The sequence below is a fragment of the Bubalus bubalis genome, chromosome 16, assembly GCF_019923935.1.
Source record: "Bubalus bubalis isolate 160015118507 breed Murrah chromosome 16, NDDB_SH_1, whole genome shotgun sequence".
Taxonomy (NCBI): domain Eukaryota; kingdom Metazoa; phylum Chordata; class Mammalia; order Artiodactyla; family Bovidae; genus Bubalus; species Bubalus bubalis.
In genome coordinates this window covers 68,111,175-68,127,892 of record NC_059172.1, presented here as the reverse complement: position 1 = coordinate 68,127,892, position 16,718 = coordinate 68,111,175, and the positions used below count along the sequence as shown (strand labels likewise).

Here is a 16,718-nt window from a genome sequence, read left to right as displayed (position 1 = left end):
AAAAGAAGAGGCAAGAATACACAGAAGAACTGAACAAAAAAGGTCTTAATGACCCAGATAACCATGATGGTATGGTCACTCACCTATAGCCAGACATCCTGAAGTGTGAAATTAAGTGGTCCTTAGGAAGCATTACTACAAACAAAGTTAGTGGAGGGGATGGGATTCCTGCTAAAGTAATTCAAATTCTAAAAGATGATGCTGTGAAAGTGCTACACTCAATATGCCAACAAATTTGGAAAACTCAGCAGTAGCCACAGGACTGGAAAAGGTGAATTTTCATTCCAATTCCAAAGAAAGACAAGGCCAAAGAATGTTCAAACTACTGCACAATTACAGTCATTTCACATGCTAACAAGGTCATGATCAAAATACAAGCTAGGCTTCAACAGTATGTGAGCCGAGAACTTCCAGATGTTCAAGCTGGATTTAGAAAAGGCAGAGGAACCACAGATTAAATTGCCAACGTCTGTTGGATCACAGAAAAAGCAAGGGAATTCCAGATAAACACCTACTTCTACTTCATTGACTACACTAAAGCCTTTGACTGTGTGGATCACAACAAATTGTGGAAAATTCTTCAGGAGATGGGAATACCAGACCATATTGCCTGAGAAACCTGTATGAAGGTCAAGAAGCAACAGTTAAAACCAGACATGGAACAATGAACTGGTTCAGTATTGGGAAAGGAGTACATCAAGACTGTGTATTGTCACCCTGCTTATTTAATTGATATACAAAGTACATCATGTGAAATGCCAGCATGGATGAACCACAAACTGGAATTAAGATTGCCGGGAGAAATATCAATAACCTCAGATATGCAGATGGCACTACCCTAATGGCAGAAAGCAAAGAGCTTCTTGATGAAAGTGAAAGAAGAGAGTGAAAAAGCTGGCTTAAAACTCAACATTCAAAAAACAAAGATCATGACATCTGGTCCCATCACTTCATGGCAAATGGATGGGGAAAACAATGGAAACAGTGACAGACTTTATTTTCTTGGGCTCCAAAATCACTGCAGACAGTGACTGCAGCCATGAAACTAAGACACTTGCTCCTTGAAAGAAAAGCTATGACCAACCTAGACAGCGCATTAAAAAGCAGAGACATTACTTTGCCGACAAAGGTTCGTATAGTCAAAGCTATGGGTTTTCTGGTAACCACTAACAGATGTGAGAGTCAGAACATAAAGAAATCTGAGTGCAGAAGAACTTATGCTTTCAAACTGTTGTGCTGGAGAAGACTCTTGAGAGTCCCTTGGACAACAAGGAAATCAAACCAGTCAATCCTAAAGAAATTAACCCTGAATATTCATTGGAAAGATTGCTACTGAAACTTTGGCCACCTGATGCAAAGAGCTGACTCACTGGAAAAGGCCTTGATGCTGGGAAAGATTGAGGGTAGGAGTTGAAGGCCCAACAGAGGACGAAATGGTTGAATGGCATCATCAACTCAATGGACATGAGTTTGAGCAAACTCTGGGAGATAGTGAAGGACAGGGAAGCCTGGCATGCTGAAATGCATGGGGCTGTAAAGAGTCAGACATGACTGATCGATGGAACAACAATGCACCAAACATAAATAGCTCTATTTTTTTAAAAAGATGAAAAGGAGAATAGGAATGGGGAAAGAGTTTGAAGAATAAGCAGCAGTGTTGAGGACAAGTTTTCTGCTAGCTTGTTTTTTTAATTATTATCTTGTCTGTAGACCAAGGACACTTAAACAAGATTGGGAGATGGGCAGAAGGCAATATGGTGAAAACTTAAAAGGAGCTTAAAAAAAAATTAAAAGAGATGATAAAAATGTATAGTTCCTGGAAGTTTCAGGGACCAGGACTGAGAACACTGGAACTTTTATTTAAATGTTCTCTACATAAATACTTTTTTCCAGAGTTGCTCTTAGCAAAATAGAAAATACCAATACTATGGAAGACACAGAATATCTGCTCTAAGAGTTCATAGTTTGGGGTTTTTTGTTGTTGTTGTTGTTGTTTTGGAATATTTGTTTCAGTAATTTGCAATTAACCTCAAACAATCCCAACACAGGCAAAAAGAAAAAGGAGAAGCTTGCCGGGTGAGACAACCCTAATTATAGAGCATCTACCATGTGCCAGGCCATGAGAATACAAAAACTGGATAGGCACTTTCTGTGCCTCAAAGGCTCAGAGACCACTGGGGATAAGCAGGCATTTAAACTAGTAACTAGGGCACAGACAGACAAGCACAAAAATAGGCTAGTTACAAAAACTTCATGAATTCACTAGACAGGCACAGTAAGGAAAGATATCTCAAGCAGAAGGAATAGCAAGTACCAAGGCACAGGGCTCTAAAACAATATGGCACATTCAAGGATTTCAAGTGAGTTAGAACAGCTGTAGCTCAGAGTATAGGAGAGAAAAACAGTGGCAGCAGATGATGGAAAAGTCAATAAAAGTGAGATCAAGAAAAGATCTAAAGTTCTAAAGCTGGTATCTTATCTGCTGGTGGCAAGCTCATTGAAATCTTCTAAATAGAAGGGAAAAAATGACTAGCAAGGCATAAATTGGGCATGCCTGAGTCCCTATATGTCATAACACACAGCACCAAAACCTTACTCTTATTTCCTGCCATGGAAGCCAATTAAACAGGAAATATGTCAGAGACTGGTCTGTCTAATATAATACGCAGTTTTCTGAATCAGACATGTGGTAGATAACAATGTGGTTAATCAAGATCCCAAAGGCAAAAGGAAAAGGCACATTTAGAAAAGAGAACAACTCCATTTTGGACATGCTGGATTTTTTTTGTTTGTTTGTTTAAATTATGAGATAGTCAAGAAGAAATGTCCAGTAGACAGTTTGGAGTTAGGATAAAAAGACTGGATTGGAGAAATAAATTTGGGAATCATGATCCTAAAAGTGGTAATTGAAGTTGGGATATAAATGAGATCACTAAAACATATACCTAAAAATTGAAAAAAAAGAGGGTGAAAAAGAAACACCCAGGGAAAGAGCAACATTTAGTAGGCAGAGGAGGAAGAGAAATTAGAGATGCGGGTGAAAAGGCATGGCCAGAAAGATGCAGGGAGAGACCAAGCAAAAAATACTGGAAGCAAGAGTAAGTGGCATTTCAAGCAAAAGTGCTCTACAGTTTGAACTGCAGCAAATTTCTCCTGTTCTTTCTTTTTTACTCTCCACAAACCCAATCTCTATAGAGGAGTCAACATTCTGCATGTTAATCAGAACATGTAGAAGTTTTTGGGGTTTTTTTCCAACATTTATTTATTCATTTGGCTGCACTGGGTCTTGGAGGCAGCATCCTGGATCTTTTAGTCTTGGCATGCAAACTCTCAGCTGTGGCATGTGGGATCTAATTCCCTGACCAGGGATTGAACCTGGCCCCCTCCGTGCATTGGGAGTGTGGGAGCGTGGCATCTTAGCCACTGGATCAACAGGGCAGTCCCATCACAGTTTAATGTTTAAGTTTTGAAATTTCTTATAGAATATTAAAACATAACAAAGTACAAAGCATAATCAACATGTACTTGTGTATCTACCAGGCAGCTTAAGATGTAAAATACTGGTGACATCAACATTCCCCCTTGTGTTCTCCCCAATATCTTAGCTCTCCTGAGATAAGTACTTTCTAGAACTTGGAATTTAACATCTCATGCATTTCCATATATTTTCATATTTATGTAAGTATCCCTGTGCAATATAAACAATTGTTTTGACTTTTAAATTTTTATATAAACAGCATCACACTATATGTATACTTTTTGCAACTTGCTGTTTTGAACAACATTGTATCATTGATAATGATACATTAGTTCTAGTTTATTCCTTTCCACTCCTGTATAGTATTCCATTATGTGATTATATCACACTTCATGTACCCATTCTTTTATTGATTACTAGGTTGTATTCCAAATTTTTTTGCTTTTATAAACAATGCCTCTATAAATATTCATATGTATGTTTCCCAACATGCATATCTAAGAGTTTTTCTAGGTTTTATAAAATTTGTGCAAATGAGTTACTGATGTGTAATGTATAATCTCCTCAGCACTCAGGATGGCCTGATGGGTACCACCTAGACATCTTCTGAAAGCAGTGAACTCAGAGTACCCTACAAATATAATAAGTTTCTATTTGTGTCATGAAGTTTAAAGGAATCATTTGCTTTAGAGATATATTTAATAGAATAATTGGTTTTAGAACATGTCTTCAGCTTTACTTATTTTGCTAAAACTCTCTTCAAAGGGTTATATTATTCCATGAGGCCTATTCTGTTACTTTCAAATGGAAGAAAATGAGGCAAATTTCACCCTTCCAGAGGCAGAAATGGTATCAAGAACTGTTCAGATCCAAAGACATTTTACTAGGCTACTGTAGGAATTATTCACCCAGGTGAGCAAAAGGTTCAGGACTTGCTCCCATAGAGTAGTATTCTTTCCAGGGATGCTCTTCTGGTCACAGGCTGATGAAGCAAACTGGATCTGTGGGTTGCTACCTCTCTCTTTCACTCATTTCTTTCTGAAGGAGACAAGTTTGCATTGATTCTGGAAATTATGCTGTCCTATCCTAAGCAAAAGAAATTCATCACTTGGTCCCATATGATGAACTGGGAACCTACAAGTGTATAGGCCAAAGCCAAAGAATGAAAAAATGCATTCAGTTGGTGTCATTGTTCCCAGCCACACACTTTCCTCTGGAATATGTGAGGAAGGGTACCTGGCAAGGAAATGGTTCCAATTTTCTTGTATTTCATTGTTTAATGAACTCTTCTTTTCTTTAAATTTCTCTTTCTCTCTTCCATGGAACAAAGACTTGTGGACTTCGTTGTTAATCTCCATTTTTTTTTTAATGAGGAAACTGGCCAGAAGAGCTGAGTGTATTGCCTAAGAAAACACCGGAGCCAATTGTATGCAAGTTCTCTGACCATTAAGCATCTGCTGTGCCCACTGGAGAACATGGTCTTAAGATAGGAAATGAGGTCATCTCTCACAGCTGCTATCTTCTTACTCCTGAGCCTCTTCGTCCTCACTCACCTATCCCCACACCCCCTTTCCTACCCTCCTTCACTTCTCCATGATTTTATAACAGACCTTACATTAGAAGCCACCTTCTTCAAAGGATCTGTGCACTTCACTTTGCGGTCAGGAAAGAAAGGGTCTAGCCTGATTTCTCTGCTACCAAAGAAACTGATCTCTCTGCTACTGCTTCCCCATATGTCAGGAGGACATTGGATATCCAAAGTACTGGGCACTAAGAAGTTAATAAAGGAGCTGATAATTTTATTAGATTCAGAACATTTTTTTGCCCACCATAATAGGCTCAAAAGCAACTATAAATTTGAAACATGAGAATAAGAAATGTGGAACTAAGCCCTGTTCACGAATTGACAAAATTCCTCTAATAAGCCCAAATTTACATTCTTGTTGTTCAGTCACTCAGTCATGTTGACTCTTTACAACCCCATGGACTGCAACACACTAAGTTTCCCTCTCCTTCCCAATCTCTCAGAGCTTGCTCAAACTCACCTCTCAGAGCTTGCTCAAACTCATGTCCATTGAGTCAGTGATGCCATCCAATCATCTCATCCACTGTGGCCCCCTTCTCCTCCTGCCTTCTATCGTTCCCAGCATCAGGCACTTTTCCAATGAGTTGTCTCTTCACATCAGGTGACCATAGTATTGGAGCATCAGCTTCAGCATCAGTCCTTCCAATGAATTATTCAGGATTGATTTCCTTTAGGATTGATTGGTTTGATCTCCTTGCAGTCCAAGGGACTCTTAAGAGTCTTCTCCAACACCACAGTTCAAAAGCATCAATTCTTTGGTGCTCAGCATTCTTCATGGTCCACCTCTCACATCCGTACATGACTACTGAAAAAAACATAGTTTTGACTAGACACACCTTTGTTGACAAAGTAATGTCTCTGTTTTTTTAATATGCTGTCTGGGTTTGTCACAGCTTTTCTTCCAAGGAGGAAGTGTCTTAATTTCATAGCTGCCCTCACCATATGCGGGGGTTTTGGAGCCTAAGAAAATAAAGTCTGTCACTGTTTCCATTGTTTCCCCATCCATTTGCCATGAAGTGATGGGACCAGATGCCATGATCTTTGTTTTTTTGCATGTTGAGTTTTAAGTCAGCTTTTTCACTCTCCTCTTTCACTTTCATCAAGAGGCTCTTTGCTTTCTGCCATTAGGGTAGTGCCATCTGCATATCTGAGGTTATTGATATTTCTCCTGGCAATCTTAATTCCAGTTTGTGGTTCATCCATGCTGGTATTTCACATGATGTACTTTGTATATCAATTAAATAAGCAGGGTGACAATACACAGTCTTGATGTACTCCTTTCCCAATATTGAACCAGTTCATTGTTCCATGTCTGGTTTTAACTGTTGCTTCTTGACCTTCATACAGGTTTCTCAGGCAATACGGTCTGGTAGTCCCATCTCCTGAAGAATTTTCCACAATTTGTTGTGATCCACACAGTCAAAGGCTTTAATGTAGTCAATGAAGCAGAAGTAGATGTTTACCTGGAATTCCCTTGCTTTTTCTGTGATCCAACAGACGTTGGCAATTTAATCTGTGGTTCCTCTGCCTTTTCTAAATCCAGCATAAATATCTGGAAGTTCTCAGTTCATGTACTGTTGAAGTCTAGTTTGGAGGATTTTGAGCATGACCTTGCTAGCATGTGAGATGACTGCAATTGTGAGGTAGTGTGAGCATTCTTTGGCATTGTCTTTCATTGGGATTGGAATGAAAACTGACCTTTTCCAGCCCTATGGTTACTGCTGAGTTTTCCAAATTTGTTGGCATATTGAGCCAACAAAGGTCCGTCTAGTCAAGGCTATGGTTTTTCCTGTGGTCATGTATGGATGTGAGAGTTGGACTGTGAAGAAGGCTGAGCGCCGAAGAATTGATGCTTTTGAACTGTGGTGTTGGAGAAGACTCTCGAGAGTCCCTTGGACTGCAAGGAGATCCAGGCGTGCTGCGATTCATGGGGTCGCAAAGAGTCAGACACGACTGAGCGACTGAACTGAACTGAACTGAGTGCAGCACTTTCACAGCATCGTCTTTTAGGATTTTAAATAGCACAACTGAAATTCCATCACTTCCACTAGCTTTGTTCATAGTAATGCTTCCTAAGGCCCATTGATTTCACACTCCAGGATATCTGGCTCTAGGTGAGGGATTACACCATCATGGTTATCCGGGTCATTAAAATCTTTTTTGCATAGTTCTTCTATGTATTCTTGCCACCTCGTCTCAATATCTTCTGCTTCTGTTAGGTTTATACTGTTTCTTTATTGTCCTTTATTGTGTCTATTTTTGCATGAAATGTTCCCTTGGCATGTCTAATTTTCTTGAGGAGACCTCTAGTCTTTCCCATTCTATTGTTTTCCTCTATTTCTTAGAATTGTTCACTTAAGAAGGCTTTCTTATCTCTCCTTACTATTCTTTGGAACTCTGCATTCAGATGGGTATATCTTTCCTTTTCTCCTTTGCCTTTCTCTTCTCTTCTGTTTCAGTCCTATTTGTAAGTCCTCCTCAGACAACCATTTTGCCTTTTTGCCTTTCTTTTTCTTGGGGATGGTCTTGATCACTGCCTCCTGCACAGTGTTACAAACCTCTGTTCATAGCTCTTCAGGCACTCTGTGTATAAGATCTAATCCCTTGAACCTATTTGCCACTACCACTGTATAATCGTAAGGCATTTGATTTAGGTCATGCCTGAATGGCCTAGTGATTTTCCCTACTTTCTTCAATTTAAGTCTGACGTTTGCAATAAGGAGGACATTCAAGTGTTAGTCACTCGGTTGTGTCCGATTCTTATTCAACCCCATGGACTGTAGGCAGGCTCCTCTGTCCATGGGATTTCTCAGGCAAGCATACTGTAGTGGGTTGCCATTCCCTTCTCAAGGGGATCTTCTGGACCCAGAAATCATATTCCGGTCTCCTGCATTGCAGGCAGATTCTTTACCATCTAAGCCAACCAGGTGAGATCCATTTACATTCTAAAATAGCACACTTAAGAAAGTTATCCTCCCACTATCAAGTATACCTATCTTCTAAAAAAAAAAGAGAGAGTCATAAATTGAGTATGGAGATTAAAGTTACAGCAATGCACTTCTCTTGGCTCCAAATCATAATGACCTCATCTATAATGGAAGAGGAAGAGAGCAAGAACAAAAGTGAGAAAGAGAGACAGAAAGAGGAGCTGAAGGGGTTGGAGGCCGCACAAGGGAGAAAGAAGAGGAAACGACTCAGACATGTACAGAGAGATACCAAAGGCCTCAAAACAACTTTTGTTACTTATGGCTTCATATATAAGCATTTGAACTTCACAAAATCCTAGTTCATATGAATTCTGAGTTAAACACAGGGACTCTCTCTATACCGTAATAAAGCCTGTCCTCTTTAAGGGAAGTTGCCAGAAGCAACGTGCATCTAACCATGGGACATATCCTGTCACTGTTTTTCAAACGGAACTTCTACTGAAGTGGACTTCAATGACAGGATACGATCCAGCTCCAAGACGTGTTTTCCAAGGCAGCTTCATGCTGTGAGAGCTGGGCCACACAGCATGAAGCAGAACAAATAAGTCATGGTCATCAGGGGTAGGGGTGGGGAAACAGGTAGAAATGAAACTAACCACATTACTCATTCTGACCACATTACTCATTGGATATATTGTACAAATTTAAGGAATAAAGGAAGAAAAGATTGCAAGCCATTTTATTTCCTCCCTTCTTTCTTCTAGAAAACCTGAAGTATGTATTTTAATATCCCATCCATTCTAAAACTCATACTTATGCATATGCTTTCCAATGAAACTATAATTTCTCTTATTTATTTATTCAGTCAGTAAACTCTTTGATCAAGAACTTACTAAAGTTTCTTGGGTGCCTAATATGTGCTACTATTTGCTCATGTGTGTGTTAGTTGCTCAGTGGTGTCTGACTCTTTGCGACCCCATGGACTACAGGCCACCAGGCTCCCAAGTCCATGGAATTCTCCAGGTGAGACTACTGGAGTGGGTAGCCATTCCCTTCTCTGGGGGATCTTCCGGACCCAGGGATCAAACCCACGTTTCCTGCATTACAGGCTGATTCTTTACCTTCTGAGCCACCAGGGAAGCCCCTCAATATGTGTTATACACAAAGAATTTAGAACTTTAAAGGCCTATGTATTTCCTGGTCCCAGGCCTTCTTCTCTAAAGATGCTCTTGCTGTGTGCCTTGAAAATAATACCCACTTGCCTCTATCCTAGCACCCACCATGCTGCTTGTGGTTCTTCTTCCAAGACTCTAAGCTCCTGGAGGACAGGAACATTATAGAAACACAATGTTATGTCTCAGATCCATGCTGCTAGGTTGCACATTATCAGCTAAAGGCAGAATTTAGAATTAAAGCTTAAAGACTTCTATAGAGCCATCTTCTTGGGGAGATTTTCAAATCTATCATACCTGCCATCTGTAAATACCTGAGATAGAATAACAATTTGAGCACTTCTATAAAAAGTCCTATTACAAATCTGAAAAGAATAAATCCTCACATTTAGCACATAGAATATCCAGTGTACATTAGTACTTTAAATTAGACTGGAAGGAAGCTAAAAGATAAATGATAGATTTTCTTTACATTGTAGCAGCCTAGATGACCTGTTATATTCTTTCTATAGCCACATTTCTATGATTCAGAAATTTAGCCATCTAATTAATAATAAGCATAAGTAGCTAGCAGTTTTGAGGAACCAACATTCTGATGTAATAAAGGCATATTCAAAGTGGCCAAGCAAGCTAAATTTCAAAGAATAGAAAGGTTAGTGTGTGTGTGTGTGTGTGTGTGTGTATAATTACCCTAAATGGAAAACAAATAAGGAAAGGTAATTTTCTTTTTCCCCCACTGGATTATGTCTCACTCACAGGAGATGCTCAGTAATGTTTACTAAATTAATGAAAAAATGCCCAATTAACTGTTGAATTGCCATAATGTTAAAAAGCAAGGTAGACAAAGATTGTAGATAAGAAACCCTTTGAAGTGAACTCAAGGAATGTTACAGTAAAAGGAATAGGAGCTCAGTTAGATAAAACTGGGCTCTGGATTTAAATCTGAAACATGAAACAATAGAAAAATGGGTGCAAGCAAGTGAGAAACAGTGGGGTTTGCTATGTTTGGTTTTGTTTTGTTTTGTAAAAGGCTGGTAGAGATTGCATCCCAGATAGAGCTTTCAGGAAAGGAGTACTCCTCTGAACATAGTGGAAAAAACTTAAGACTTTCTCTTAGTATTATGAAGTTGAATAAGTTAGTCTCTCAAAACTTTCTTTTTTCTTTTTAATGGGTGTAAAACCACCTATATGGGTTTAAGGATTAATTGATGTAACTTACATAAAAGTATCTGCAACCTTAGACACTCAATGAATCTTCTTTCCCTCTTTCTTCTGGCTCACTCAGACTTCTGGAAACCTCCTGACCAGAGCTGAATAACAGAACTTTTTGTGATGATAGAAATGTTCTGTATAACCAACACCCAATATAGTAGCCTTCAGCCACATGTAGCAGTTAAACACTTGAAATATGGCTACTGTGGATGCAAATTTTAATGTTATGTAATTGTGATTTAAATTAAAATAGCCGTGCATGGCTAGAGGCTACCACACTGAAGTGTAGCCACAGACCAGCATTGTGCAACAGAAGCTACTAATAATGTAAATGTTTAAAAGTGGCTATTGAGCACTTGAAATGTGGCTAGTAGGGTGAATGAGGAACTGAATTTTTTACTTTATTTCATTGAAATTCATTTTAATTTAAATAGCCCCATGCAGCTGGTGGTAAAAAGCACAACTCTAGACCAGAGCTTCTCAAATCTTGAAGTGTTAGTCTCTTAGTCGTGTCCAACTCTTTGCCATCCTGTGGACTGTAGCCTGCCAAGCTCCTCTATCCATGGGGATTCTCCAGGCAAGAATACTGGAGTGGGTGGCAATTCCCTTCTCCAGGGGACGTTCCAGATATGGGGATCAAACCCTGATCTCCCGCATTGCAGGCAGACTCTTTACTGTCTGAGCCACCGGGGTAGCCTGGTATGAATCATCTGAGAATCTTGTTAAATTACATGCTCTGATTTAGTAGATTTGGAGAGAAGTCTGAGATTCTGCATTTCAAACACTCTCAGAGGATGCCTATGATGCTTGTCCCTGGACCACACTTTGAGTTGTAAGCCTCTACAGTTGTTGTTTAGTTGGTCATTCATATCCAACTCTTTGCTACCCCACAGACTGCAGCACTCCAGCCTTTCCTGTCCATCACCAAATCCTGGAGCTTGCTCAAACTCATGTCCATTGAGTTGGTGAAGCCATCCAACCGTCTCATCCTTTGTCATCCCCTTCTCCTCCTGCTTTCTATCTTTTCCAGCATCAGGATCTTTTCCAATGAGTCAGCTCGTCACATCAGGTGGCCAAAGTATTGGAGCTTCAGCTTTGGCATCAGCCCCTCCAATGAATATTCAGGATTGATTTCCTTTAAAATTGACTGGTTTGATTTCCTTGCAGTCCCAGGGATTCTCAGGAGTCTTCTCTGACACCACAGTTCAAAAGCATCAAATTTTCAGTGCTCAGCCTTCTTCATGGTCCAACTCTCACATCCATACATGACTACTGGGAAAACCATAGCTTTGACTAGACAGACCTTCATTGACAAAGTAATGTCTCTGCTTTTTAATACACTGTCTAGGTTTGTCAGAGCTTTTCTTCCAAGGAGCAAGAGTCTTTAAATTTCATGCCTACAGTCACCATCTGCAGTGATTTTGAAGCCCAAGAAAATTAAGTCTTTCATTGTTTCCATTGTTTCCCCATCTATTTGCCATGAAGTGATGGGACTGGAAGCCTAGATCTTAATTTTTTGAATGTAGAGTTTTAAGCCAGCTTTTTCATTCTCCTTTTTCACCTTCATCAAGAAGCTTTTTAGTTCCTCTTTGCTTTCTGCCATAAGGGTGGTGTCATCTGCATATCTGAGGTTAGTGCTACTTCTTCCAGCAATCTTGATTCCAGCTTGTGATTCATCCAGCCTGGCACTCTGCATGATGTATTCTGCATATGAAAGGTTGTTGCTGAACCACAAAAGACACCAGAGGAGAAGAATTGGCCTCCAAAGGCGAAGAATTCATTCTTGAGGAGAATGATCACATTCTTGAGGAGGCTTGATCACACAGAGCTTTTGTGTAAAAAAAGTTTTATTAAAGTATAAAAGAGACAGAGAAAGCTTCTGACATAGACATCAGAAGGGGGCAGAAAGAGTGCCCCCTTGTTAGTGTTAGCAATGGAGTTATATACTTTTTAATTACTTATTAAAATGAGTCAAAAGAACATCTGGAGGTTATAAAGACCCACTCCCATAATTTACATTTTAAGATTACAGGATTAGCCAGAGGTTTTTTTCCAGAAACTGTCCTCAAGCAGGATACATTATTGTTATATAATCCTAAGAAATGTAGAGGGAAAAAAAGTTTGTCCTTTCCTCCTCCTTGAGAATTCCAGACCCTTATCTCCTCCTCAAGAACCCCAGACCCCTCTGTCCTAGGGGACCACCAGACTTATCAACCTGCCTAGGAACTGACTCTCTCACATATAAGTTAAATAAACAGGGTGACAATATACAGTCTTGACGTACTCCTTTCCCAATTTGAACTACTCCGTTGTTCCAGTCCAAGGCTCTACATAGTGCTTACAATTCTGAGCTCTCTTAACTCTGAATCCATGGAACGAGTGGCAGCAATGCCTGGGCTATTTAGGAGCTGTTTTTGACACTTCAAAAAGCTTAACAGCACTTTGGACACTTTCTGGCAAGAATGCAAAAATGATACATTATTTATGGTGTGGAGAGGTACAATTTCTAGCCATTTTATTTCTAGGAAAATACCCCAAAGACAATCTGGGAAAAATACAAAAGGTGTATATACAGGCTATTCACTGCAGCAGTATTTATAAAGTCTAAAGAGAAAATCCTATATGTCTCCCAATAGTGTTGCAGGAAAGAAAGTGGGTCTGAGAGGATGGTCACATCCTAGGTCTCAGATGAGTGTCTGGAATGGCTGCCAAGCAAGGGTTCTTGGCTTCACACAGGAAAGAATTCAAGTGCTAACCACAGTAAAGTGAAAGAAGGTTTACTCAGGGCAAAACACCCCACAGAGTATGGGCCACCTCAGAAGATGAGAAGCACCAGGGTACGGGGTCGTCGGTTTTTATACGGGTGGGTAATCTCATAGGCTAATGAGTGGGAAGATTATTCCAACTATTTTGGGGAAGGGATGCGGATTTCCAGGAATTGGGCCACTGCCCACTTTTCACTCTTTTATGGTCCAGTCTCAGAACTGTCATGTCATTTAGCTGATCTATTACAATGGGTGTATACTGAGTCTTAAGGTCTAGTGGAAGTCAATCATCTGCCATCTTACACCTCGTTGGTTCTAACCAGTTTATGTCCTGTCCTCAATGGCTGTCATTCTTCTAAAGGTTATGTCCCACTGCCTTCCTACCTCAGGGAACTAGCTTAATAAATACAAAAGAGTACTATGTAGCTATAAAAAGCAAAGCAAATATCTCTATACACTCTATAAAATGACTGCTGAGATATACTAAAAAATAAGTGTGGAGGAAAATGGGCATGGAGTGCAAACATTTACCTATATATGTTAATATTTTTAAGTGAAAACAGGTAACTGCTTTTAAAGTTACCTGTAAGTCAGAAGAGAGAAAAAGTAAGAGATATATTATGTCTGAATATGCCTTGGTTTATAGATTTGTCTTAGGAAACATTTTACATAACTATAAAACAAAATTTTAATTTTAAAATAAGCTACGTATAAAATTAAAAACAAAATGTTAAATGAACTTAAAAGGATGTCTTAAGTTGATGGCAAAACCAAATAGGAATTATTTCAAATGACTTTAAAACATACTAATTTGTGACAACCTAGAATGGTGGGTTGGGGTGCGAAGTGGGAGGGAGTTTCAAGAGGGAGGGGAAAAATGTATACCTACGGCTGATTCATGCTGATGTATGACAGAAACCAACACAGCATTGTAAAGCAATTATCCTTCAATTAGAAATAAATAAAAAATACACTAATTTGATAGTAAATTCTTAACAGAATACACCATAGGAACAATAAGAACTGCAAAATGCCTTAAACACCTTAAGAGGTAGTGTAGATATTATTTTGAAACTGTATGCATATTGTAGAATAAAACAAGTAAGAAAGTATATTAATGTATTGCTTTCTGGTGCAGGAAAAAGACTGGAACCCCAGTCACACCAAATGGCAAAAAAACTTTAGTGAAGTCATGACAAAAAGGCCATCCAGGCATCAATAAGAGCAACTACACTGGATTGAAATACCTCTAGTATGTTTGAATCCGTGAAGCAGGGCTTTCCTGATGGTGCAGTGGTAAAGAATCTGCCTGCCAATGCAGGGACACGGGTTAGATCCCTGGTCTGGGAAAATTCCACATGCCACAGGGCAACTAAGCCCGTGAACTACAGTTACTGGGCCCGTGAGCTGCAACTCCTGAAGCCTGCACACCTGGAGCCTGTGCTCTGCAACAAGAGACTGCACAGCAGTGAGAAGCCTGTTGCACCACAACCAAGAGGAGGCCCTGCTCTCTGCAACTAGAGAAAGCCTGAGTGTGCAGCAGCAAAGACACAGCACAACCAAAGATAAATAAATAAAATTATTGTTATTAAGAAAAAAAAAGGAAAGTCATTCCTGGTTCTCTTTCTCTGGGAAACACCCAACCTATCTGCCTACAATTGGCTATCTTTGGTGGATGCTAGGGAACCAATCTGGGCTTCCCAGGTGGCTCAGTGGCTAAAGAATCCACCCGCAATGCAGGAAACTCAGGTTCAATCCCTGGGTCAGGAAGACCCCCTGAAGAAGGGCATCGCAACCCACTCTGGTATTCTTGCCTGGAGAATCCCATGGACAGAGGAGCCTGACGGGCTAGTCCATAGGGTCACAAAGAGCTGGACACAACTGAAGTGACTTAGCACACACGCATGCAGGGAACCAATCCATTATTTTGAAAACGTAAATAGAAGGAAAGAAGCAAACATTTATCCTGCCCTTCCTATACAAATTATACCTCAGAGTAATGAGTTGATGACAGGAAGTTCATCTTTGTAGAAATACATATATAATAAATAAACATGGAATGACAGAAAGAGAATATAATTTTACAACTCCTAATAAAATAATGAATCTAGGCAATAAAACTTTATAGCTCCTAAAATAACAGAAAGAAAAAAGACATGCAAACATTATGCACTTCCTGAAGACAGTATACAATATCTACAAAATTGTCTTGCCAAAATTGTAGGACCACAAAGTTTTTAATAGGGGTCCATGGATCAGGCCCATGAAAATATTCTGGGAAATACATGAACTTGGATGGATAAAAAATACATCCTGATCTTCAGTAACATTAAACTGAAGTTTAAATTCCTTCGATTGCAAGCATAGGTAACAAATTATAAAGGTATTACTATTAGCAGTGCCTATAACTTTGCTGCCAAAGATTTTACAGATATTTTCATATCATATGACAACTGTTGGCTGGAATTTCAAAACATCATTACTACTCCAAAATGATGGTAGTTAAAGACCCATTGTGAGATCTTTAATCTAATATATTTTTTTTAAAGAGAGCACATATATTAACATCATATTGTGTTTTTAATAATTTAATACCTATAGAGAATGGGTTTCCTCTATAATCTTATGTATTTTATTTTTTGCATTTAAAAACATTATTCTGAGAAGGAAATACTGTAAACCCACCAGAAAGATACAGTCAGCAAAACCCAGAGCATGGAAAACTCTCTAGCATATATGAACTGTTTCTTTAAAAATAAACTGCAAGAGACCAGATGTGCCTGGGTTGCCTTACTGGCCTTTCTTATAAGTTTTCAGAAAACAGAAGTGCAATAGTTGGAGTCCAAGCACTCTTGTGATGGTCTCCAGGTACCCTGTGAGAGGAAAGGGGAGGGTGCCCCTGGAATCATCTTCCTCTTCGAAGCCGCTCCCCTGGCCTTCTCCCTTATCCTCTGTCACAGACATTTCTAACTCTTCCCCTCCCCTGTGTCTTAAATCACTTCCCAGGAGATGAAGTGTATCCTTCCCTGGTTTGCCAGCTGGTCAGGTTCTGAATCTGAACCTTTCCAACAGGACCTGGTAGCTAAGACAGTACTGGGAAAATTATAGCCACTGCTTGAAAGTCTGGAGCGGCTCAGTGTGTCTGGAGCAAACCCACTACCTTGTATCTTTGAGTGCCAGTTGCATCTTCGGGATAAACAGTTCTGAGGATGGGCTGAGGAACAGCACAGTGAATTTGTCAGGCAGCTGGAGGTCAGCAAGCCGGGCTTCATGGCAAAATTTTACCAAGCTGTGGCTGCTATAGCTGCTGAAGAATGCTAGGCATTAAAAATCAAAGAAGATAACCAGAGCGAATAGAATCAAGGCCACAACCTTACCATGAGAACTTCAAACATGTCACTTAAAGATCTGGAGATGGTGTCCTGATCAGCTGACGGAACTCGCTGACCAGTACAAGCCTGGTGATTTCAACAGCCTATCAGCGGGATTCCTAGTGTAAATGTTTTCCATTTAAGCAAATCCAGATCAGCAGTCTGCCTCCTAACTTACTTCTTTCCAAGAGAAGTCAAACCCTCAAGA

The 16,718-nt window shown here is 39.7% G+C and overlaps 1 protein-coding gene and 1 pseudogene across 2 annotated transcripts in view; one reads left to right on the top strand and one right to left on the bottom strand.

The window, feature by feature from the left end:
* The window catches only part of SLC35F2 (solute carrier family 35 member F2), a 58,373-nt gene that overhangs the window by 19,484 nt on the left and 22,171 nt on the right, over positions 1-16,718 (bottom strand). The gene's annotated exons all lie outside the window — the stretch shown is intronic.
* LOC123329843 lies at positions 15,892-16,460 on the top strand (annotated as a pseudogene).